The sequence below is a fragment of the Thalassophryne amazonica genome, chromosome 5 (genome assembly GCF_902500255.1).
Source record: "Thalassophryne amazonica chromosome 5, fThaAma1.1, whole genome shotgun sequence".
Taxonomy (NCBI): Eukaryota; Metazoa; Chordata; class Actinopteri; order Batrachoidiformes; family Batrachoididae; genus Thalassophryne; species Thalassophryne amazonica.
The window spans coordinates 89,732,477-89,758,667 of NC_047107.1; the positions used below are offsets into that span (position 1 = coordinate 89,732,477).

At 39.9% G+C, this 26,191-nt stretch overlaps 1 protein-coding gene and 1 long non-coding RNA gene across 2 annotated transcripts in view; one reads left to right on the forward strand and one right to left on the reverse strand.

Annotated features, from left to right (window-relative positions):
- si:dkey-174n20.1 (uncharacterized protein LOC796174 homolog) overlaps nucleotides 1-26,191 on the reverse strand; it is a 114,765-nt gene that overhangs the window by 24,014 nt on the left and 64,560 nt on the right. The gene's annotated exons all lie outside the window — the stretch shown is intronic.
- LOC117510930 lies at nucleotides 5,193-5,759 on the forward strand. The gene is made up of 2 exons (XR_004560846.1): nucleotides 5,193-5,225; nucleotides 5,405-5,759. It is a non-coding gene; the product is annotated as an uncharacterized LOC117510930 (long non-coding RNA).

The window sequence follows — 26,191 nt, forward strand, 5'->3', positions numbered from 1 at the left end:
CCAAGAAAACCATCCCAACCATGAAGAATAGGGGGTGGAAACATCATACTCTGGGGGTGCTCTTCTGCAAAGGGGACAGGACAACTGCACCGTATTGAAGGGAGGCTGGATGGGGTCATGTATTGCGAGATTTTGGCAAACAACCTCCTTCCCTCAGTAACTGCACTGAAGATGGGTCATGGCTAGGTCTTCCAGCATGACAATGACCCCAAACACACAGCCAGGGCAACTAAGGAGGGGCTCCGTAAGAAGCATTTCAAGGTCCTGGAGTGACTTGGCCAGTCTCCAGACCTGAACTAGAGAAGATCTGTATGGAGGAGTGGACCAAAATTCCTGCTGCAGTGTGTGAAAACCTGTTTAAAAACTACAGGAAATGTTTGACCTTTGTAATTGCAAACAAAGGCTACTGTACCAAATATTAACATTGATTTTCACAGGTGTTCAAATACTTATTTGCAGCAGTAACATACAAATAAATTATTAAAAAATCATACATTGTGATTTCCAGATTTTTTTTTTTTTAGATTATGTCTCTCACAGTGGACATGCACCTAAGATGAAAATTTCAGACCCCTCCATGATTTCTAAGTGGGAGAAGTTGCAAAACCGCAGGGTGTTCAAATACTTATTTTCCTCACTATATATATATATATATATATATATATATATATATATATATATATATATATATTCGTTCCTGCTCTCAACTATGGTCATGAGGGTTTGGCCATGACCGAAAGAACAAGATTGCGGGTACAAACAGCCGAAATGGGCTTCCTCAGGAGGGTATCTGGTGTCTCCCTTAGAGACAGGGTGAGAAGTTCGTTCATCCGTGGGGAACTCGGAGTAGAGTCACTGCTCCTTCGCATTGAAAGGAGTCAGCTGAGGTGGTTTGGGCATCTGTTAAGGATGCCTCCTGGGCACCTCTTTGGGACGTGTTCCAGGCACATCCATCTGGGAGGAGACCCCGGGGAAGACCAAGGACTAGGTGGAGAGATTATATCTCCACGCTGGCCTGGGAAGTTGAAGATGAGTGATGAGTGAGTGTGTTTATATATATATATATATATATATATATATATATATATATATATATATATATATATATATATATATATATATAGATAGATAGATAGATAGATAGATAGATAGATAGATACAGGAAAATATGAGAATATACTGAATGGAAACTTGAATATATTGAATGAAACTACTTGAATACATTTAATGAAGCTATATATATATCACATATATCATATATTTTGTTGGAATACAGCTGTAGTCCTGGGAAATTTTAATAATCTGAGGTAAAATTAGAGGATCTGAGTGGATGGATTTTTTTGTGTGACATATGCGTCACACAGGTGTCAAAACAAGCGGTCCCACATCCCACAGGTCTGTGAGTGATAGAATTGTGAGATGTTGGAGATGTTGAACATTAAATGTGAAACCCATGAAAATGTCAAAGATACTGAAAATGTGATTTGGCACAACATGCATAGAAATTAAGCATTCTCAGGGACTTGACCTATTGGACAAGTACAGTGAGAGACCCACTTGTACTTTTGCTTTCCTGACTTTTTCCATGTCTGCAGGTTTGGCAATGAGAGGGGGAAAACAGGATTTCCTCTGTATCTTTACATATAGAGAGGAAGGACAGTGATGTTAATAGGACTTTAAAAAAGAAGGGTTTGCACCATCTGTCATGCTTAGTTATCATGTTACGCGTTACATGCCATAGAATCCAATGGACGTCAGCATTGTTTGACCTTTACTTTGCAGACTAAAGATTCAGCACAGTCAAAACTATTTCATTTATTAATCCTATTAGCTCAAACAATAATTTGCACCACGTTTTACCAAAATTGGAGCAACATTAACTTTCGACCCTTTCGACCTTTGTCACCATTCTTGCTGTTTTTAACCACATAACTCCAGAACATTTCATCACAGATAGTCCAAACTATACCTTTTTGGAATCTTTATGTTCAGACAAATAATGTGGTGTAGTTTTCAATATGATTGGTTTATCTTTTACTTTTGAACCCTGTGTAATTCTTCAATTGACCCCTACTTGGCTGCCTATTGAAAATTCAAGTGGCCAAAAGAGTAATGTCTAAGGAGTATTTGTCCTGAATTTGTTGCTTCTATCACCATTTGTAGGATTGTTACAGTTATCTGCTGCACTAAATTGGAAGTAATTATTCATGCTTTTACAGCACATCCAGAAAGTATCCACAGCACTTCATGTTTTCCACATTTGTTGTGTTACATCCAAGGACATACTTGAGCCACTTAGGTGGGTAGGGAGAGTTCCCATGGGATAAAAAACCTTTTTCAACCTACCATGCCTGGTTCTCAAGACCAGGCACCTAAGTGGCTCTACTCTACTCTACTCTATTCTACTCTTCTTTTTTAAGATATTTAGATATACCTTAGTATACACTAGTAGAATTCTACAACCCCAATTCCAGTGAAGTTGGGATGTTGTGTAAAATGTAAATAAAAACAGAATACAACGATTTGCAAATCCTCTTCAACCTATATTCAACTGAATACACCACAAAGACAAGATATTTAATGTTCAAACTGATAAACTTTATTGTTTTTGTGCAAATATTTGTTCATTTTGAAATGGATGCCTGCAACAGGTTTCAAAAAGCTGGGGCAGTGGTATGTTTACCTCTGTGTTACATCACCTTTCCATCTAACAACACTCAATAAGGGTTTGGGAACTGAGGACACTAATTGTGAGTGTCATGATTGAGTATAAAAGGAGCATCCCCAAAAGGCTCAGCTGTTCACAAGCAAAGATGGGGCGAGGATCACCACTTTGTGAACAACCACGTGAAAAAATAGTCCAGCAGTTTAAGAACAATGTTTCTCAAAGTTCAGTTGCAAGGAATTTAGGGATTCCATCATCTACAGTCCATAATATAATCAGAAGATTCAGAGAATCTAGGGAACTTTCTACACGTAAGTGGCAAGGCTGAAAACCAACATTGAATGCCTGTGACTTTTGATCCCTCAGGCAGCACTGCATTAAAAACCGACATCATTGTGTAAAGCATCTTACCACGTGGGCCCAGGAACACTTTAGAAATCCATTGTCAGTTAACACAGTTCGTCGCTACATCTACAAGTGCAAGTTAAAACGCTACCATGCAAAGCGAAAGCCATACATCAACAACATCCAGAAACGCCACTGCCTTCTCTGGGCCCAAGCTCATTTGAAATGGACAGACGCAAAGTGGAAAACTGTGCTGTGGTCTGATGAGTCCACATTTCAAATTGTTTTTGGAAATCATGGACGTTGTGTCCACCAGACAAAAGAGGAAAAAGACCATCCAGATTGTTACCAGAGCAAAGTTCAAAAGCCAGCATCTGCGATGGTATGGGGGTGTGTTAGTGCCCATGGCATGGGCAACTTACACATCTGTGATGGCACCATCAATGCTGAAAGGTACATCCAGGTTTTGGAGCAACACATGCTGCCATCCAAGCGACGTCTTTTTCAGGGACGTCCCTGCTTATTTCAGCAAGACAATGCCAAGCCACATTCTGGACATGTTACAACAGCGTGGCTTCATAGTAAAAGAGTGCGGGTACTTGACTGGCCTGCTTGCAGTCCAGACCTGTTGCCCATTGAAAATGTGTGGTGCATTATGAAGCGCAACAACGTTCCAACTTCACTGGAATTGGGGTTGTACCTTAGAATTGGAATGTATTATGAAGACACACCTTACTGAATTTTCATGGGTATCACAGTGGTAGAAGTGGTTCCAAATGTAATTGAGCCATATTTTGGCATTGCTTGGTCATGTACACCATCTTTGAGCACATATTCCATGTCAGAGAAGGAGAAGAACAAAGAACAGTGTTGACTGTCCTTATGACACTAGTACTGGCAAGTCACATCTTAAAGCATGGTTGATTATTGAATTAAATGATTATCAAAATAAATAAAGTGCTAACCATTGCCAGTGTAGCGGCTGCACTCTGCGTTGTGTTGTTATGACTCTGCCCATTTGCTCCTCTTGGGACACGAACTCACGATCTCCGGCATGGCAGACAGACTCTCTATCCAGAAGGCTAAAACCCCGGGCTCTGGCCTTGTGACCAGAGAATCCTTTTGAGCTGTTGGGAGTGAGGTTTACTAACTACATCTGCACAGTGACACCTGCTGGCCTCCGTTACACCAGGACCATGACAAGTGGCAAATAAAATGAATGAAGTCACAGATGTTACAGAAACACAGGGAGCAGGGTAAACCACATGTATGTTCCTTGAACATGTGGTGATGTATGCCCAGAGAATGGTGAAGACTGCAGTGATGGTTGGGGTGTACTGACAACCTTCTCTACATGATACCTACTACCAGAGAGTCCATACTGAACCCTGCAGCATCATGAAAAAAACTCCACCTACCCACCACTCTGTTTTTTTCCACACTTGTGCTCTCTGGCAGGATGTATTGGAATGTGGAATGCAGGTCCTGAAGGCTGGGGGACAGTTTTTGGTCTTCTTGCTGTCATACTGATGAATGGTTGTAATCCACAGACTGCCTTCAACCCACCTCCCTATACTGGGACTTCTTTCCATGAATAGGATTTAAAAAGTGCCCCCCCACCCCCCCCCAAAAAAGCGAAAAACACACAACAAAAAACCCCAGTGTGTGGCATCCTCCAGTGCAAATAATCATCATAATCTGACTTGCATCACGCAGATTTTTATGAATGCTAACAAGTATTAATATGAACCAGTTTTGATATTTAAGTGTCTGAAGGATCGCTATAACATGAGGATAAAGGTTTTTTTTGGGGCGGGGGGGGGGGTTCTGTAAAGATTCTTTCTCTTCTCCACAGTATTTAACCCTCCCTGCCACTGTAACTCCATACAAATGTTCTATCCTTCCTCTGAGTCCAAACCAGATATTCATGCCCTTGGTGAGAGAACTGTGTACTGAGTCAGACAGCTTTCTCTGAGGTTAAACATCTGTTTTGTTAACAGTTTTTTCTCTGATTTGTCTCTTAGCTGAAACAATAACCAAAAATGACATGTCTCACAAAGTGGACGATTCTTCAGGATCCATCAGGAGGCGCTACTCCAGAACAGACGAGATCAGAGTGGCTTTTGGCATCACCATCGACTTTGACACAGCGAGCATGATGTCTCACACAGCCATTCTTAGAGACCGAGACTCAATGAACCAGATCAGGGCCAAGGTGTAACAACAATAAACACCCCACCCCGAGTTGGACAGTCAATAGGTAGACCTGGGTTTGATTCCTGGTCATGCTACCTGTCTGTGTCCTTCAACAAGACACTTCATCTGCATTGCATGGGTGGAGAAGTAACCTGCAGTTAAAAAATGCAGTGACCAATGGTCTCTCTTTCTCCGCAGGTCAGCGAGTTACCTGAGATTGTCCGTGATTTGGCCAATGGCACTCTAACTTGGGCGGAAGTAGAAAGCAGGTACCCCATCTTTGAAGGACAGGAGACTGGCAAAAAAGATGGGATTGAAGAGTAAATGTCTCTGATCTGCAGAGAACTCCAGTAAAGTCCATGGACTTGTTGCGTACTCTTCACATCACCAGGAGGAATTTTTAAGTTGCATCGTGATCAGCTACAGTGATGCACAAAACTTCTTCAGCCACTTAAGTCATGTATTCATCATATTTAACAGCTGTGGGAAATGTGCATAAGAATTTTCAGTTGCATTTCATGCATGAAAGCTCAGGTGTTTTTAAAAGGGAAAACTGTAATCAGGTCGTGGAGCCTTCAGTGGAAGGAGGCCTCCACCATTCCAGGTTTTGGGGCAGATTGGAACAGAATAAAAGCAGCCAGCACTTACTGGACACAGACGTCTTTCTGTAGCATTTGTGGAGAGTTTTTGGAACCATCAGAGCTTTGCAGATTAAATTTTGAAGGATGCCAGTAGTGATCATAACAATGAGTGATAACATAAGTGTTCAGTCACTTTAGTTGGATCAATATTTCAAAGAAATGAGAATAAACAGCTGTCGCCAAAATCAAATGTGGTCACCAGTACAAAACTGGAAACTTTCGTTATCATTCACCAGATTCAAATGGAAACAAAGTAGCATGAAGTTTAACATGAAATGTAAACTCGTCCTTATACGTATCAGCAGCACTTTGATGGTTTTTCTTCTGATCTTCTGGCTCCCATAAGCCTTTGAGCAAAGCCGTAATTAAACTCTTCAGGCTTTGCTGCAATGGAGCAGTGGTTTTAAAAATGTTTGCTGTGTCGGTTCCTGTCTTGTTTGGTCTTGTGTTGGGCTGTAATAAGAGTTATCACCTATTGATTAGGTTGTTATTGGAAAACTTTGACATTTGAGTGAACAGATAATCTCCACTGTACAATCTACTGCTTCACTTTGTTTAAATAAAATAAAATAACAAGGCTCCTCCAATCAGAGAAAGGACTCACTGAAAGGGAAATAACAGATTTTTTAAACTCAACCTGTACTGTAGTTTTACCATGTGACTGCCTGTTTGTTTGTTGTTGTTGATTTTTTTTTTTTGGGGGGGGGGGGGGGGCGCTGTAACAGATCACTCAAACTGGTTAAACAATTTCCAAATTCAATTGAGACAACTGCATAATGCTATTTGCAAGTTCACCATTAGATGGCACTAAATCCATACCAGGCTTAAATTATTCCTCTCAACAAACTGGTTTAAATGTGATAAACCTGTAGTTCACTCTCCTTTTACAGCACAAGATTTACTGGATTACTTTGGGAAGAAAATAGAAGACATCAGGTTAAACATATCCCGGAATGCCTTAATCCAGCCACTACACCATACTATTGAGGTGGGCGCCACTACTGAGGTATTACCTAGATTTATAGTATCTTACTAGGCATGCTGACAAAACTCGTAATGTCAATAAAAAGCACAACCTGTTTATTTGATCCTATACCAACAAAACTGTTTAAGGACCTGTGGCCCACTCTTGGGCGGCCTGTGCTGGAAATTATTAATCTTTCTTTAACTTCTGGATCTGTTCCTAAATGTTTCAAATTTGCAGTGATTAAACCATTACTTAAGAAACCTAATCTTGACCCTAGTGTATTGACAAACTATCGGCCGATATCAAATCTATCATTTTTCTCTAAAATTCTGGAAAAAGTGGTGTCACGGCAGCTCGTAGACTATCTTACTGAGAATAATCTCTTTGAGCCACTGCAGTCTGCTTTTAGAAAATATCATTCCACAGAGACGGCTCTCACTAAAGTGGTGAATGATCTTCTGCTTACATTGGATTCAGACACCACTACAGTTCTGTTGCTGTTAGATCTCAGTGTTGCATTTGATACAGTGGATCATCATATTCTACTTGATAGGCTGGAAAATCATTTTGGGATTACTGGGAGTGCCCTTGCATGGCTGACGTCATACTTGACCAGTCGTTCTCACTGTGTTTTGTACAGTAACACTACCTCTAACCTTAGTGACATGAAATTTGGGGTTCCACAGGGGTCTATCTTAGGCCCCCTGCTTTTCTCCCTTTATATAGCACCCCTTGGGCACATATTGAGGCGTTTTGGGATTACCTTTCACTGCTATGCAGATGATACTCAGTTATACATGGCAATAACTGCTGGTAATCTCGTTCACATAAAATCCTTAGAAGACTGCCTTGCAGCAGTGAGAAGTTGGATGTCTAGAAACTTCCTACTTTTAAACTCTGATAAGACTGAAATGATGGTTCTTGGTCCAGTGAGACATTGCCATCAATTTGACCAGTAAACGCTCAGCCTCAGCTTGTGTGTCATACATCACACTGACAAAGTGAGGAACCTTGGGGTAATTTTTGATCCTTCGTTGTCCTTTGGCCTCCACATTAGAAATATTACTAGGACTGCTTTCTTCCACCTGCGAAATATAGCGAAGATTCGTCCCATCCTGTCTATGGCTGATGCTGAGACCCTGATCCATGCATTTATCTCTTCTAGATTGGACTACTGCAATGTTCTATTTTCTGGTTTACCGCAGTCTAGCATTAGGGCTCTCCAATTGGTTCAAAATGCTGCAGCCAGACTTTTGACACGAAGCAGAAAGTTCAACCACATTACACCCATTTTGGCATCCCTTCATTGGCTTCCTGTCCCAGTAAGATCAGATTTTAAGGTTCTGCTACTAACGTATAAAATTATTCATGGACTGGCACCCTCCTACCTAGCTGACCTAATTAAACCTTACGTACCGGCCCGGGCTTTACATTCTCAGGGTGCAGGACTACTTTGTGTCCCTAAGGTGAATAAGAAGTCTGCGGGTCACAGAGCTTTCTCTTATCATGCCCCTGTTCTGTGGAATGATCTCCCTGCGTCAATAAAACAGTCAGATTCTGTGGAGACTTTCAAGTCCAGACTTAAGACGCACTTATTTTCCCTTTCATATGGCTAGCATACTGGTACAGTTTTGTTTTACGCTTTTTATTCTTTTAATTCATTTTATTAGTAATTGGAGCGGGCCATGGCCTCAACTTTACCTAAATTCTGGGTCTTTTAGTGAAGTTTAGGGCTAGCGGCCAGCGATCACCTTAGTATTTCTCTTTTTTTCTTGTTGTTTAATGCTGACAAATTATACAGTATTTCTTGTCTTTCTGATGCCTGATTCTGTTTTTTTCTCTCTGTTTAAGGTGCAGCTCCGTCCAGAGATGGGAGTTGTGTTCGTGTTGGCGATCCTCCTGTCCTGTGCGCCAATTGCATTTCTTGTATATTTGTCCGTGAATTGTTCTGTGAATTGTTCTGTGAATTGTTCTGTAATTTATGTCTGTAACATGGCCCAAGCAGAGGGTCACCCCTTTGAGTCTGGTCTGCTTGAGGTTTCTTCCTCAGAGGGAGTTTTTCCTTACCACTGTTGCTCTGGGGGTTAGTAAGGTTAGACCTTACCTGTGTGAAGCACTTTGAGGCAACTCTGTTGTGATTTGGTGCTATATAAATGAAAATAAATTGAAATTGAATTGAAACTGAAACAGTGTTGCCAGAGTAACTTTGAAAAGTTACTTCATTAGTTACTTTATACAGTTACTTCATTAGCAGCTGTGGACAAATTGTCGGCAGCTGCTGAATGTAACTAATAAAGTAACTTTTAATCTAACTAGGTTATTTTTTCAGATTTAGTACTCAGAAAAGTAACTTTGCTGATGAGTTACTTTGCTGATTGCTCAATCTTAAGAGTAACCAAGTTAGATTACTAGTTACCTTATTAGTTACATTAGGTATTAGCTGCAAGTTTTTGGCAGATTCTAATAAAGTAATTGCATAAAGCTGCTAATGAAGTAACTGCATAAAGTAACTGTATAAAGCAACTAAAAAAGTAACTAAAAAAGTGATATGGTAGGCGATAAATCTACCATATCTCTCTCTCTCTCTCTCTATCTATATATGTATATGGTTTATCACCAGTATTACTGTATTATATATAGGTGTAATTTTGATCTGGTGCATCAAATTTTAAGGCCTTAGTACTTTCAATATGGTGAGTTATAAGCTGATAGTATTTTGTTAACAAAACGGTGGGGGGCGGAGGGGTTGGACTACTCAGCTGAAGCTATCTATCAATTTACTTGGTGCATTTTACAGGGTACATGTCAAAGTTAGCGGAAGCCTATTATTAAATATTAGTTTTTTGAATTAGTAAGGAATGTGATGTACAGTAAAAGTCTTTTGATGATTTTGTGCAATTTTGCGCAAACATGCAGTTCATAGCTACAAAAAATAAATAAATAAATAAATAAAAAAAATAAAAAAACTAGGGCAAAAACATCACATTCATCATACAAATAAGTCCAGTGTTGTTGTGTGTGATAAAGTGTGGCGGTGTCTGCATACATATATTGCACTTTGTGTGTTGGTGACACAGTGTAATAACACCAGGTGCACATCTCAGCAGAAGTAAGTGAATTTAAAGTGTTATCAGGTGAAAATATATTAGACCACAGAGGCAAACACACCACATGTGCAACATAAAGTCAATCTTAAAAATATTGCCAGACCTGCAGTGGACTGATCCATAAGAAAGAATCTAGATTTGATATTAAACATACTGATGTTTGTGCAGGTGTTGTTGTTGGGGGCAGGTGGACGGTTTCAGCTACACTTAGCATGACAAAGGAAAAGGTTGTGTGTTCACCAGACAAAAAGTCGAGTGTTCAAAACAGTGCGGGTGAAATTTAAGAACGGCGAGTCCACATTTGTAAAAGCTCCTTTATTTCATCCCCAGGCAACTACTGCAGTCGTTTTTTTGTTTTTGTTCAGGCAAACTTTGTTCCAGGCTTGGTTATTTGATCTTTAAGCCCAAATTACATCAGTCTTGTGCCATTCATATTACTTACTGGAAATATTTTTCAAACTATACAACAGAATCAGAACAATTATAGTACTTTTAGCTGCCTTTCTTGGGCACCCTGGCCTTCAGGTCATTGTGGTACAACATTAAATTACAGAAGTGAAAACTTAAAATACATTTGAAGGGTATAATACTTTATTGTGACTGCACAGCTTTTATTTTCATATACAACCCCTGGCAAAAATTATGGAATCACTGGCCTCGGAGGATGTTCATTCAGTTGTTTAATTTTGTAGAAAAAAAGCAGATCACACAGACATGACACAAAACTAAAGTCTTTTCAAATGGCAACTTTCTGGCTTTAAGAAACACTATAAGAAATCAAGAAAAAAAAAATTGTGGCAGTCAGTAACGGTTACTTTTTAGACCAAGCAGAGGAAAAAAATATGGAATCACTCAATTCTGAGGAATAAATTATGGAATCACCCTGTAAATTTTCATCCCCAAAACTAACACCTGCATCAAATCAGATCTGCTCGTTAGTCTGCATCTAAAAAGGAGTGATCACACCTTGGAGAGCTGTTGCACCAAGTGGACTGACATGAATCATGGCTCCAACACGAGAGATGTCAATTGAAACAAAGGAGAGGATGATCAAACTCTTAAAAGAGGGTAAATCATCACGCAATGTTGCAAAAGATGTTGGTTGTTCACAGTCAGCTGTGTCTAAACTCTGGACCAAATACAAACAACATGGGAAGGTTGTTAAAGGCAAACATACTGGTAGGCCAAGGAAGACATCAAAGCGTCAAGACAGAAAACTTAAAGCAATATGTCTCAAAAATCAAAAAATGCACAACAAAACAAATGAGGAACGAATGGGAGGAAACTGGAGTCAACGTCTGTCACCGAACTGTAAGAAACCGCCTAAAGGAAATGGGATTTACATACAGAAAAGCTAAACGAAAGCCATCATTAACACCTAAACAGAAAAAAACAAGGTTACAATGGGCTAAGGAAAAGCAATCATGGACTGTGGATGACTGGATGAAAGTCATATTCAGTGATGAATCTCGAATCTGCATTGGGCAAGGTGATGATGCTGGAACTGTTGGGAAAGTGTAGTGACACGGACCCACAACAGGGGGCGCAAATGAACGGTCAATAGATGAGCCAAAATATAACAATTTAATGTTGTGAATGTGCACAACGAACATACAGACAATCACAGAATATCATAACAGTCAATACACAGAGGTGATGTGTGGGCAGGCTCGAGGATAGAAGACGTCTGTCCTGAGAAGAGCCGGAACCACACGATTTCCGCCGCCCCAGAACCTGGTGAATACTGGAGCCGCCAAGTCCCAAATTCCCAGGTGATCACCGTCCCCGACTGTCGGATCTGGTACTGCTGGCGAAGGACAAAGACAGTCAAGTGTGGGTGTGTGTACACCCAGTAACAACAACGGTGGGAATGCCACCTCCACCTCTCACTCAACACGTTGCAGTGGTCTCAGAGGAAAAGGAGCGCCGTCATGCACAGCCTCCACCAAAACGACCGGTTCTCCTGCAAACACTCACAATCACAGATTTATAAATCTCAAAAAAAAGGCTGAGAGTAGTACCTCCTATGAAGTATGATATCTCGGCAACGAGGTGGAGATGACGTCTGGTCTTTATGGAGTGAGATGATGTTGAGTAGATGGGTGACAGCTGTCAAGAAGTAATGAGCGACAGCTGTCACCCCCGGCTGTGTCCATGGCGGCAGCGCCCTCTCGTGCCTGAAGCCCGCACTTCAGGCAGGGCGCCCTCTGGTGGTGGGCCAGCAGTACCTCCTCTTCTGGCGGCCCACACAACAGGAACTTTTGTTTGGTGCCGTTCCAATGAGATTTATAAAGATGACTGCCTGAAGAGAACATGTAAATTTCCACAGTCATTGATGATATGGGGCTGCATGTCAGGTAAAGGCACTGGGGAGATGGCTGTCATTACATCATCAATAAATGCACAAGTTTACGTTGATATTTTGGACAATTGAAAGGATGTTTGGGGATGATGAAATCATTTTTCAAGATGATAATGCATCTTGCCATAGAGCAAAAACTGTGAAAACATTCCTTGCAAAAAGACACATAGGGTCAATGTCAATGAGCAGATGTGATTTGATGCAGGTGTTAGTTTTGGGGATGAAAATTTACAGGGTGATTCCATAATTTTTTCCTCAGAATTGAGTGATTCCATATTTTTTTCCTCAGAATTGAGTGATTCCATATTTTTTTCCTCTGCTTGGTCTAAAAAAGTAACAGTTACTGACTGCCACAATCTTTTTTCTTGCCAGGGGTTGTACATAATGCTTTATATGTGGTGGCCAATGCTGCCTTCAATGTTGATGTAAAAGTCAGACAAGATACTATCACATTCAGCTTTTGCAATCAGGAGAAAATCAATGATCACACACTTTTGAGATTGACTGAAATGGTGTTTGCTGCAAATGTAGAATATATGTATTGATGACAAAAGATTCTCTCTTACATCTGGCAAAAAGCACAAAGCGCAGTGCAAGTCTTATTGCTAGTATTTCAACTGATGCAGTTTTACAGTTTTAAGTTTCACACCCTTTGCACATTCTGTTGAAATATCAAATGGGCTTCATCTGTGTGCAGGTGTTATAATGAGGTGTGATGCAGTGCAGTGCTGGTACAATCGCCATCATAAATTGCACCATGGACCACCAAAACCTGCTCTAACAACAACCACTGAGTATTTGAATCTTTCCTTTTGGCTGCTCCCATCATGCTCAGGGTTGATTTGGCACTGTGGTTTTTTTTTTGAGCTGATGCCCTGCCTGATGCAATTTTCCATGTACACGGATGGGGCATCGGGAACTTTCTGTTTGGGAGGCGGTTGCATGCTCACACCACTGTGCTGCTATAAGTGCAATATTCAGTTACACTCTGCTTGCACACACAGTGATGCACTTTAAACAACAACAAAACTGAAAACAAATATTAGAAAAAGTAATGAACAAAACCAAAGATGTAATAAATCTGGTTGGTACCATATTTTTACATCAATTTTCTTCCTGTCTTTGTTCCAAGATGAAGCTCACCGCCACAGGTGCTGTCTGGACTTTGGGTGGATGGAGACAGATTGGAAGGATGTTTTCCAAGAACATGACATAAAGCTGCTTCACCTGAGGAAGCTGTGCTGGACAGTGGCGGTTCTACACTGAATTACTCCCCGGGCAAGACCCCCTTCGAGTGCTCCCCCCAAACAATTTTGCACAAACAGCCATTTAAAAAATTATTATTTTATTATTAATATTTTACAAGTGCCCCTTCAATTGAAACTGATATCAAAAGACCTCAACAATTATTCCTGTCCCAAAGTCCACACAACCGAAAGAGCCTAATGATTTTAGACCTATTGCTCTTACTCCCCTGATGATGAAACTGTTTGAGAAACTTTTAAAAGACATTATCTTATTTTATACTGCTGACAAAATGGATCCTCTACAATTTGCCTATCAGCCCAGTAAAGGGGTGGAGGATGCTAAAATATTTATTATTGACAAAGTTTTAAATCACCTTGAAAATCCTGGAACTTTTGCACAGCTTTTATTTGCAGACTTCTCATCAGCTTTTAATAAAATGCAACCGCATGTTTTAATTGAGAGACTCTCTTTACATTTTAATCTACCTGATCAGCTGCTGGCAATCCTTCTGGACTTCCTCACAAACAGAGTGCAGCGTTTGCGGGTAAATGGGCAGATTTCTGATGCTCTTGTGTCCAATACCGGCTCTCCTCAAGGATGTGTACTATCGTCACTTCTTATTTTGTACACAGACGGGTGTAGGAGCCCAAAGAGCAACACACACTTTGTCAAATTCTCTGACGACACAGTCTTGCTGTCCCTTCTACGGAGCGATGATCAGGGGCATGGCTCGGCCCTGTCTTCATTTGTCACATGGTGTGATCAAAACTATCTGGACCTGAACGTTGCAAAAACAAAAGAAATCATTATAGATTTCAGGAAATGTAAGAGTGTTCATACTCCTAGCATCATTCATGATGAAGATGTCCAGATAGTGGAGCAATATAAATATCTGGGAACCATTTTTGATGCTAAACTGAGATTTGATGACAACACAGAGGCCATCTGTAAAAAAGCACAGCAGAGGATTTATCTGCTGTGCAAACTTCAATCCTTTGAAGTGAGTGAGAGGATCCTCAGAGTCTGTTACTGTTCCTACATAGAGAGCCTGCTCACCTTCTCCTTTGTCTCTTGGTTTGGTTGTCTGTCTATGAAGGACAAGAACAGCCTGGACAATATAGTGAAAGCCTGTTCAAAAATAATTGGCGTCCAGCAGAGAGACCTGGCATCACTATGGGAGAGTCGTGTCATGACAGAAGCCGAGCAGATCATTTAGATCAGAGACACATCTTACCATTAGGCTTTACACTCATGCCCTCTGGGCGGCGCTATCAGATGCCCCAGATGAGAACTAATCGCTATTCAATGTCTTTTATTCCTTCTGCAATTAGACTCCTGAACACTGGCTGAGGATTTTGTCCTTGTTTTTAACCTTGATTCTGTGATTGTTATTTAGCATATACCTATGTAAATCTTATGTCTGTGTTTTTATGGTTGGCCAGGGGGTCTGCAATGAATTGCCCTTTAAGGGACTAATAAAGTATTCTGATTCTGATTCTGAAGACTGCAGGCTACAAAATAGCTTAAAACATCCATGAGTTGCAAATTTGAATAAACACACCTTTACATGTTAAATGTCTGTCATTAGACGCTTTATTTAAATCTGTCTTGACGAATGAAGAAAATGAGATAGAGAAAAGGATGGGTGGTGTGGAGAGAGGAATTCAGGAAATGCTAGGGATTAGTAAAGAAGAAGTGAGGGCAGCTATGAAGAGGATGAAGAGTGGAAAGGCAGTTGGTCCAGATGACCTTTCAGTTGAGACACAGAAATGTTTAAGAGAGGCTGCAGTGGAACTTTTAACGAGACTGTTGAATAAAATCTTGTAAAGTGAGAGGATGCTTGAGGACTGGAGAAGACATGTACTGGCTCTGATTTTTAAGAAAAAAGCTGATGTGCAGAGCTGTAAGAACTACAGAGGCATTAAATTGATGAGCCACAGCATGAAGATGTGGGAAAGATTGGAAGCTAGGCTTAGAAAAGCGGAGAAGATCTGTGAGCAGCAATATGGTTTCATGCCGAGAAAGTGCATGGCAGAAGAAATGTGCTGTAGGAATGATAGATGCTTTCAGGGTGGAGGGAGACATGGATGGAGAAAGGTGGCAGGAGTGATTTGTGACAGAAGGATATCTGGAAGAGTGAAAGGAAAAGTGAGACCAGCTATGTTGTATGCTTCGAGGCTGTGGCACTAACAAAAAGACAGGAGGCAGAACTGAAGATACTGTGATTCACTTTGGAAGTGATGATGATGATGGGCAGGATTAGGAATGAGCCTATCAGAGGGACAGCACAGGTATGATGCTTTGGTGACAAAGTCAGAAAGGCAAGACTGAGGTGTGGCAAAGACATGTAGAGGAGATATATATGAAGAAGGATGCTGAGGATGGAGCCACCAGGCAGGGGGAGAAGATGGAGGTTAAACAGGTGGTTTATGAATGTGGTGAGCAAAGATATGCAGATGGTTGGTGTGACAGAGAGGGAGCCAGAGAACAGGGTGAGATGGAGGTGGATGATCTGCTGTGGATGCCTAACAGGGGCAGGTGAAGAAGAAGAAGAAGGCAGCAGTTGTAGGTGTTGGTTAATCACCTGAAGTGAAGGTCAAAATTAGCTGTGGGTTCATGACTATAAATAAAAATATCTGGATAAGACATGACTGCGATGTAACAAGTCAACCAAATTACAAAGCAAAAATTATTAGTATAATGAATTATTTCAAATCGATGCACTTTCAAGCGCTTGTGCTTTAGTTTGTTTAATCAAACCATGTTCCTCAGCAGCATTTTCACACGTCTTTCCAGATATGTGGACCACAACAGCATGTTTAGGAAAACAGGACTGAGGGGTTTGACATTAATTACCAAACATTTTATCTTCATAGGCAACAACCACATTTAAAGCATATTTGTCTCCAAAATCTTCTTTTGTTGTTCCCTTAAGAAATGTCTCATGAGTTCACAGGAAGAAAAGAAAGCAGATGTTTTGACTTAGCACAGCTTTGTTATATTACAGAGTGATAGTGAGGTCTGTGACCGCACTTTGAGTGAAACCACATCTCCAAATCCCAGTCAGGAACAGACCATGTGCACCCAGCTGCTATTACAACACACATCCTTCAGCCCCGCTGAGGAGCTCGGTTTTCTTGCACTCTTGACCCTTGCTCTGTGTGGGTTGCTGTTGTATAAATGCAGCAATCATTCTGTTTTTAAGCTGCTACAGACACATTTGCACTGATAGTGGACACTTTGTGCATCATATTGTAGCTGTGGCAACTGAAAATACTCACGCACACATTTCCTGTCCTGATCTCTCACAGTTATGCACTTATCTCCAAATTATTCCCACAATAAAATCAACTGTTTCAGCTCCTCTCTTTTTGTTCATGCCACAGTATACCCAATATGGATTTGCGTGATTTGGAGCAACATTTATGCCAGAAGCCCTTTCTGATGTAATTTCACATTACACAAAGAACAGACACAGATGGTCTTGAACGGGGACCTTTTGTCCTGGACGAACGTGCGTTGACCACTTAGCCACCACACTGCCCCACCTCCAAATTATTGTGAATGAACCTGACTGTCTTACGCCTATATGGCCAATTTTAAAGTTTCCAATCCACCTAACCTGCATGTCTCTTGGATGTGGGAGGAAGCGGGAGCAAACCCATGCAAACACGGGGAGAACATGCAAAGTCCAATAGAAAGGCCCCGGGTGAGAATCGAACCCACAACCTTCTTGCTATGAGGGAACAGTGCTAACCACTAAGTCACCATGTTGTTGAGACAAGGTTATTTATTTATTTTGGTTGTAATCAAAAACGTATATACACACACACACACACACACACACACATATATATATATATATATATATATATATATATATATATGAATGAATGAATTTATTTATTCAGCACACACAGTCCAAAACAACAACAAAAAACTTACCATGAAAGAAAATGGATTACAATGCATCCGTGTGCCTGAAAGGGTATAGGCAGAAGCAAAGCTTATTAATGCCTAACTCTTTAACCAAAAATAAAATGATCTTGTCCAAAAGGAGTGGGGAGAAGTAAAAAACCCATCTGTTCCCACTCCCATTTTCAACCACTTCAAACTCTTCAGCTTAAAGGACACAATCCAAATGATACCAAACAAATTTACATTTACAATTGGCAACACACAAAACTCATCCTTCGGCAGATACATATCTTGAAAACATCATGTCTTTATATTGCTTTTTAAACTAATTGATATTTGGGCATTGTTTGAGTTCCTCCGTCAGGTTATTCCATATTCTAGGGCCACACACGAAGAGACAGAAACCTTTCCTGGTCATCCGAGCGCCAGCAATTTTAAAATGATACAAGCCCCGTAAATTATATTTTCCCTCTCTCTCAGTAAAAAATTCTTGAATTCTAAAGGGCAGGCTGCTTGCCTGTTGTCCTGTAGTCCATCCCAGCCTTGTGCAGATCTACAGTTTTGTCCCTGGTGTCCTTAGCCAGCTCTTTGGTCTTGGTTATGGTGGACAGGTTGGAGTGTGATTGATTGAGTGTGTGAACAGGTGTCTTTTATACATGTAACAAATTCAAACAGGTGCAATTAATACAGGTAAAGAGTGCAGAATAAGAGGGCTTCTTAAAGAAAAATTAACAGGTCTGTGAGAGCCAGAATTCTTGCTGGTTGGTAGGTGTTCAAATACTTATTTGCAGCAGTAACATACAAATAAATTATTAAAAAAATCATACATTGTTATTTCCGGATTTTTTTTTTTTACATTATGTCTCTAACAGTGGATATGCACCTAAGATGAAAATTTCAGACCCCTCCATGATTTCTAAGTGGGTGAACTTGCAAAATCTCAGGGTGTTCAAATACTTATTTTCCTCACTGTATGTTATATATCATGTATGATTTGGATTTGTGTCACTGTATTTTTTGTTTGACAGGTCTGAGTTTTGTTTGGGATATATTAATGGATTGCCAGATTTATCAAAAAAGATTTTTAAAATACATCATTTATATACCAAATACTATTTTGTAGGCTATAGGCTCCAGCCCCATGACCTTTAATGGGAATAAACAGGCTTCAAAAATGATTCATTGATGGATTTTGTAGGCTGTAAAATTTGTTTTGTAATTTGCACCTAAACATTACTATGTTCTGTATTTTCATAAAAAAAAAAAAAAAAAAACCTACGAAAAATAGTTTTTGCTTTGAGCTCTTTAACACTTTAAGGCATGTATCACCCCCGTTATTACAAATGATTATGACCTGCAATATGTGGAATACAGTTCAAATATTTGAGCTGTAGTTCTCAAGAGAACGATTTTCTTGAAAAGGTTGTGTTGCTCAATATCCACAGTCGCTACAAAGCTGTAAAGCTCCAAAGCTGATCTGAGTTTTTGGATCATAAATTGACACACCAGCTGTAGTTACCAGGTGTGGCCATCAGGTAGCGCTATTTTATTGCTGTTGTGTAAACAGAGCAAGTTCTGTCACATATGGAGCTGAACATTTGTCCTAAATCTGGATAGCTTTTGAAACTCAAGAAACAATACGCACTCCGCTTGTAAAAAAAAAGAAAAGAAATTGTATCCATATTTCTTTGAAAATAATAAATTAAATTATTGTGATGGCTTCCACGTTTTACAATGAAAGAGGAGTTACACTCACTGAGATCACAGAACCAGTCCAAATGAGCTGAATTTTTCTGACAGAAGACTAGCCATGTGCACAAACATGTGAATTTATTTATTTTATTATTGTCAGATTTGGGCCACTTCCAAAAGTGGTACAAGATTTGTCTTGAATCGGAGCTATGCCATTCTAACAGCTGAGGCAATCATCAAAAGCAAATTACAAACATGATTTTGAGCCATTTAATCAACAACAGAGGGGGGAGGGGTTAAAAATCTGTCAAGTCAGCCCTTAATTGAAACTTAGCTTCAGTCTCTTCACTGTCTTTGTTGGCAAGGAAAGATTTACTGACCTTGACTTTGTGGACGATGCTGTAATATTTGTGGCATCAGATGGTCCTGGATCAAGATCCAGACTTTCAAGGACTTCCTGGAGTCAGTCATTGTGTATCTGTTTGTGGTGAAAGTGATGAACTTGAAGAGGGATTCTCTTATCTCAGGAGTGACATTGATGTCTCTGGGTCCTCTGCATTTGAATTAAGAGAGATTTGAATTACAGAGATACCTGAAGGTCCAAGACTTGGACCTTCAATTTCTTCCCGAGTCTTGAGGATTTCTGGGCAGTCTCCCATTCATGATTTTTGATTCTCAACTGTGGATGTTTGTGGCAGAAAAATAACGTTACACAATTGGGGCCTAAAAACAGGTGTAATTGGTGATAGAAGTAGCATTCTACAACACTGTGAGGAAAGTTTTAAACCTCAATCTGGAAAGATTTAAACCTAAAAAAATCATGATGCCAGGATAAATCTTCATAAACAAAATGTGAATAATCATATTCATATGTTACTGGCACAGAATGGGATGCTGTTGTGTAAAGGTAGGTGAAAGTAGATGATCAGGTTCAATATGCAGGAATCATGACCAAATGTTCTTTGAACAGAAGCCTCCTTCTGATCATCCTCTCAACATGAAACCCATGAAAAGCATCTTACTCTTCAACGGAAGATCGTTTTGAGATGTTAGGAAAGACTAGAGCCTGGCTGAGAGATATGTTTCCTGATCATATCGGCTGATACGAGCCTTTTATCAACATATTGGTATCAGCGTTATTTTTGCTGATATGACAACATTTATTTGACTGAATAAACAATGTAGTTAAACATTTTGGGAAGTATGCCATTACACAATTTGTCCAGCAGAGGGAGATTTGACAGCATAGTTAACTATCAAGCATGACAGGGACCCACATCACCACTTGGTCACATTAGCTACAAGAGGCAGAGGTAAAGCAATTCCCATTCCCTTTCAAACACAGTGGGCATTTCACAGCAAAAAGAGACAAGTGGCCATTATGCTGCCAGCTAGGTGGGGCCAAAAGAAATGAAAAGTCCCTTTAACAGTGCATCTGGAAAGTATTTGTGGTGCTTCACTTTTTCACATTTTGTTAAGTTACAGCTTTATTCCAAAACTGACTAAATTACAAAATACTACTCACAACACCCCATAATGACAACATGAAAAAAGTTTTTTTTTTGCAAATTTTGCAAATTTATAAAAAATAAAAAACTAAGAAACAATATGTACATAACTATTCACACCCCTTGCTCACTAGATTAGATTAGATTAAATTAGACAGAATTTTATTTATGGGTGATTCTTTAACTACGGGCACTACTGGCCTTGTAAATGTAATTTCCACCACACCATTGCCTTACAATATAAAGCGCCTTGGGGCAACTGTTTGTTGTGATTTGGCGCTATATACATGTGCTCTGATGTCACTGTTTATCTCCATAGAAACTACCCAAACAATCTTTCATACAAACTGTTTAAAGGAACATTACAGTGTTGTGGTGGAAATTACGGCAATAGTGTGGGACAACTACATTTTGTTTAAAAAAATCACAACAGTTGTATGACATTGAATACCCCAATTATGTTTTGATTATTTTACTGATATTTTATTGAGATATTTTAAAACATTAGAAAAAACGTTTTTTTTACCATTCATTTTTATCATTGAAGATCAAAAGTCTGGGTGTGGGACAAGCACAAAACGGCAATATTTGCATATAATGATGCTGAAAAAAGGTGAAAAAGTCATCATAGACTACTAGAACAAATGTCTTAAAACACTTTCATTGTAAAGATAACTATAAAAGTGTGAAATTTCTACTTTTTTCTGTTTTTCATACAATATGATCAAAGGACATAATAAGTGCCCGTAGTCTAAGAATCACCCTTATACTTTGTTGATGCACATTTGGCAGAAATTACAGCCTCAGGTCTGAATATGATGCCACACGCTTGTACACCTATCTATGGGCAGTTTTGTCCATTTCTCTTTGCAGCACCTCTCAAGCTCCATCAGGTTGGATGGGGAGTGTCGGTGCACAGCCATTTTCAGATCTCTCCAGAGATGTTCAATCAGATTCAGGTCTGGGCTCTGGCTGGGCCACTCAAGGACATTCACAGAGTTGTCCTGAAGCCACTCCTTTGATATCTTCGTGGTGTGCTTAGGGTCATTGTCCTGCTCACAGATAAACCATAACCCCAGTCTGAGGTCAAGAGTGCTCTGGAACAGGTTTTCCTCCAGGATGTCTCTGTACATTGCTGCATTCATCTTTCCCTCAATCCTAACAAGTCGCCCAGTTCCTGCTGCTGAAAAACATCCCCACAGCATGATGGTGCCACCACCATGCTTCACTGTAGGCACCAGAAAATTTTGTTTCTCATGGTCTGAGAGTCCTGCTCTCAGTTCTGACAGAATGACCATTGAATTCTTGGTCACCTCCCTCACTAAGGCTCTTCTCTCCCAATCACTGATTTTAGACAGGCAGCTACCTCTAGGAAGAGTCCTGGTGGATCCAAACTCCTTCTGTTTATGGATGATGGAATCCACTCTGCTCATTGGGATCTTCAAATCAGCAGAAATGCTTCTGTACCCTTCCCCAGATTGGTGACTTGAGACAATCCTGTCTGGGAGGTCTCCAGACAGTTCCTTTGACTTCATACTTGGTTTGTGCTCTGATATGCACTGTCAGCTGTGGGACCTTATATGTAGACAGGAATGTGCCTTTCCAAATCATGTCCAATCAACTGAATTTATCCCAGGTGGACTCAAAGCTGTAAAAACATCTCAAAGATGATCCGTGGAAACAGGATGCACCTGAGCTCAATTTTGAGCTTCAAAGGCTGTGAATATTTACGTACATGTGATTTCTTAGTTTAGTTTATTTGTAATACATTTGCAAAACTCTAAAACAACAACAAACAAGCAACAAAGAGGAACTTTTTTTGACATTGTACGTAGATATTTGAGTCAAAAATTGAATTTCATCCATTTTGGACTAAGGCTGTAACAAAAGGTGGAAAACTTGAAGCATTGTGAATACTTTCTGAATGCACTGAAAGCAAATGTTGGGCAATGGGACACAGTGGCTGCCAATCTGAGAGAAGGCATGATGGCAGCATGATGTATGTTGGTTGGTTATTTATAATAAATGTCATGCTTAAAGTGCAAAACATCAGGCCTCAGTTGCATTTTTTAAGTTTTTGAGCATTGGGTTGTTTAATGAAAGCATGTTATCATATTTCCTCACTGATCATGCGTTCCTCACAGCGAACACATGAAAGAACTCCTACCGCACGTCCTCAAAGAGAGACAGAGAGAGCGAGAGAGATGTTGAGATAGACAGACAGAGGGAGAGAAGGAGAGGGAAACAGAGAGGGAGACACCATGTACAGACTCAGTGAGCACAGCCTCGCTGTGGAGAAAGGCCGCCACAGACAGACCTAGCTCCCCAGAGAAGACAGACTGTGCACCCACTGCTCACAACACGAAGTGGAGACCAAGCTGCACTTCCTAACCACCTGCCCGCTGTACCAAGACATCAGAGACATGTACTTCCCACAGATCACAAACACCCAAAGAGACTTTGAGAGCATGACCAACATCAACAAACGTCTGTAACTGTTGGGTGAAGGACAACAATATGCAAACAAAGCAGCAAGGTTTGTGAGCTGCTGTGGCATGAAAAGAAGGAGGAACAGACATAAACCACCATAAACCCAAAACAGGAGACTGAACTGCCAATGTCACTTTATCTATGTACAATACTACCATATTTCACACGCCATGTCGTCGTGATCATTTGAATACATTCTGTGACAATATGGGGGGGTTATGGTTAGGGGAAGGGGTAGGGTTACTAATAGTAAGATAAAAAACAAAAAAATCCCATTCAAAAATGACTCATTTCATGAAGCAAGCACAAAAAAAACTGGTATAACGCATTTTATAGTACATTTTTACACAGAAAACACTTTTTTTTTTACTCTTATTTCAATTCCATATCTCCTGTTTACACATTTATTTACTGTAGAATATTGTTAACTGTATGTACATTTTCTTAATTTTTATTTTTATTTGTTACTCTATGTAACACTTGCTTTGACAATGTAAATGTATGTTTCCAGTGTCAATAAAGCTCCACCGAAATTAAATGAAATGAGCAGGAGACAGAGAGAGAGAGAGAGAGAGAGAGATAAATTAAGATTTAAAACTCTACTGCAGAATGGTGCACAGCAATAATAAAAATAAATAAATAAAACAACAACAGCAGCAACAACAAACATGAAAAATATATAAGTAGAGAAGTCCTGATATCTACTTCCACTGTTGTCAGCATGCTGGCAGCTCGCCTCCCCTCCCACGGTTCTCTGATGAATCTCTTATGTTAGGAGTAGCATCGAGCGCGTTCAGAGGGTTGCACAACAGCGGTGACAGCTCTGGGAACAAACTAGGAGGAGCCTTGTCACCTCAGTAACTTTGAAAAATTTAAAATAAATGGACTGCATTTATATAGCGCTTTTCCATCTGCATCAGACGCTCAAAGCGGTTTACAATAATGCCTCACATTCACCCTGATGTGAGGCGGCTGCCATACAAGGTGCTCAATACACACCGGGAGCAACTAGGGGATAAAGGACCTTGCCCAAGGCCCCTTAGTGATTTTCCAGTCAGGCTGGAAAATCCAGGCGTAACCCAGCGAACGTCGCACGGAATCAAACGATTTCTCTCGCAATTGCCATTGGCAGGCTATCGCAGCCCAGTCAGATAGCACCCTTATTTAACATCTACATGGTGGCTGAGTCCCTAACTTGCTTGTACACCAGCTCAGCCTCGAGGACGGCACTGCTTTCCTCTATCAGCTCGAAAGGAATGTCTTCAAACTTCGACAATTCAGTGCTAAGATGGAAACCAAGGGTGAGGTGATCATTGACCTCTAGCATGCATTGTGCACTGCATTAGCACAGTCTCAGATTATTTTGAGCACTTAGGGCCCTATCTTCAAACAGTGCAAAGTCTAGTGTAAATGTTTCTGTGTAGGCTCTCAGTTGTCCAGATGGTTTCCATAGTAGAGAAACTTGAATCTTCGAAGCTAAAATTCTTGTTCTGGTAGAGCAAGAATTTTAGCTGAGGAAGCTTCTGTGATTTGAAGCGAAACGTCCTCACATCAAGCAACCCAGTCCAGTCGAAGATTCAAGCTTCTCTACTATGTCTAGTGTAAATGTATTTGCTAGTTTCCACCTTGTGCTGGTTGAGCTGTTGACCACAATGCTCCAATACACGAACACAAATGGGCTGATATGGGAAATGCAAATTAAAAAAAAACCTGCATTAAGCTTTACATTTACCTTGAATTCTGTTTCATTGCAGACAGCACGAAGATATTTCATTTTTTATGTGATCAGCTTCATTTCATTTATTAATAAACATCCATTTCTGCTTTTCCAGCCTGTGACACATTTCAAATAAATTGGGATGGTGGCAATTAATCCTAAATAAATGAACCAAGTCATAGTTTTTATGGTCAGTTTTCGTGATACAAGTCAGGAGATGATACATGAACATTATCAAGTCATTGAATATGTCTTGGACTTCAGTTACATCAATCATTAAGAAATACAAACAGTGCGGTAGTTTGTAGCAAATATGTGTAAAGTAGGCTGTTATCAAAAATTGAATCATCATCCTGGAAGGAGACTAGTCAGGGAAGCTAACAACTTTTTTTGGAATGTGCTGCAGACCTGAAATGCAGAATTAGATGTATATTAATAAATGAAGTGAATCTGACCATGCAAAACATGAAATACCTTAGATTCATACTGTCTACAATGAAACAGAAGTCAAAGTAAATGTAAGGTTCATTGTGGTTTTATTTATTTATTCAGCATTTTCCATACTGTCCCAAAGTTTCCTGTTTTGGTGGTTGTATTTGCGCTTGTGCGAGGTTGTGTTGGTCTAAAAAGTAGGTGTGGTCAGATGTTAAGGTGTTCTGTTGATATCATCAGCAAGTGTTTGCGGTTTTTGACCACTACAATCCACGCCTAAACTCTTTATGATTATGAAGGTGAATTTCAAGAAAATAGCAATAATAAATGGTGGAAATAATGCAGCTTTAATAACTCTGGTTTGCATCATATGTTTATGCCACTTTTCTCCTTTTCCACAGCTGGGACTGTGTGATTAGGTGGATAAGTGGATTCAGTTTTCACAGAGATCCAGATATTAAACACGGTTTGAAATAAATTTGAATGTTTACTAAATAAATAAATAATAAACAAAAAATTGCACAAAATATTTGATTATTAAAATACCTGGTAATTATTTTAATGGTTGCTTAATTGTTGCAGCTCTTCTCAGAGCAAATAATTTGGATGTGGTGGGTGACAATACATGTTCCACAGGTGTCACTAATCGAGGTATTACAAAATTCTGAAGCTTGGATACTGACTGGCAACAAAGGACGAATGATGCAGCTGTCGAGCATCTAAGCAATGTCAGACAGAATTCCAGATGCATTAGTAAAAATATACGACAATACGACACATATATAGTAGTGTTCAGAATAATAGTAGTGCTATGTGACTAAAAAGATTAATCCAGGTTTTTAGTCTATTTCTTACTGTTACATGGGAAACAAGGTACCAGTAGATTCAGTAGATTCTCACAAA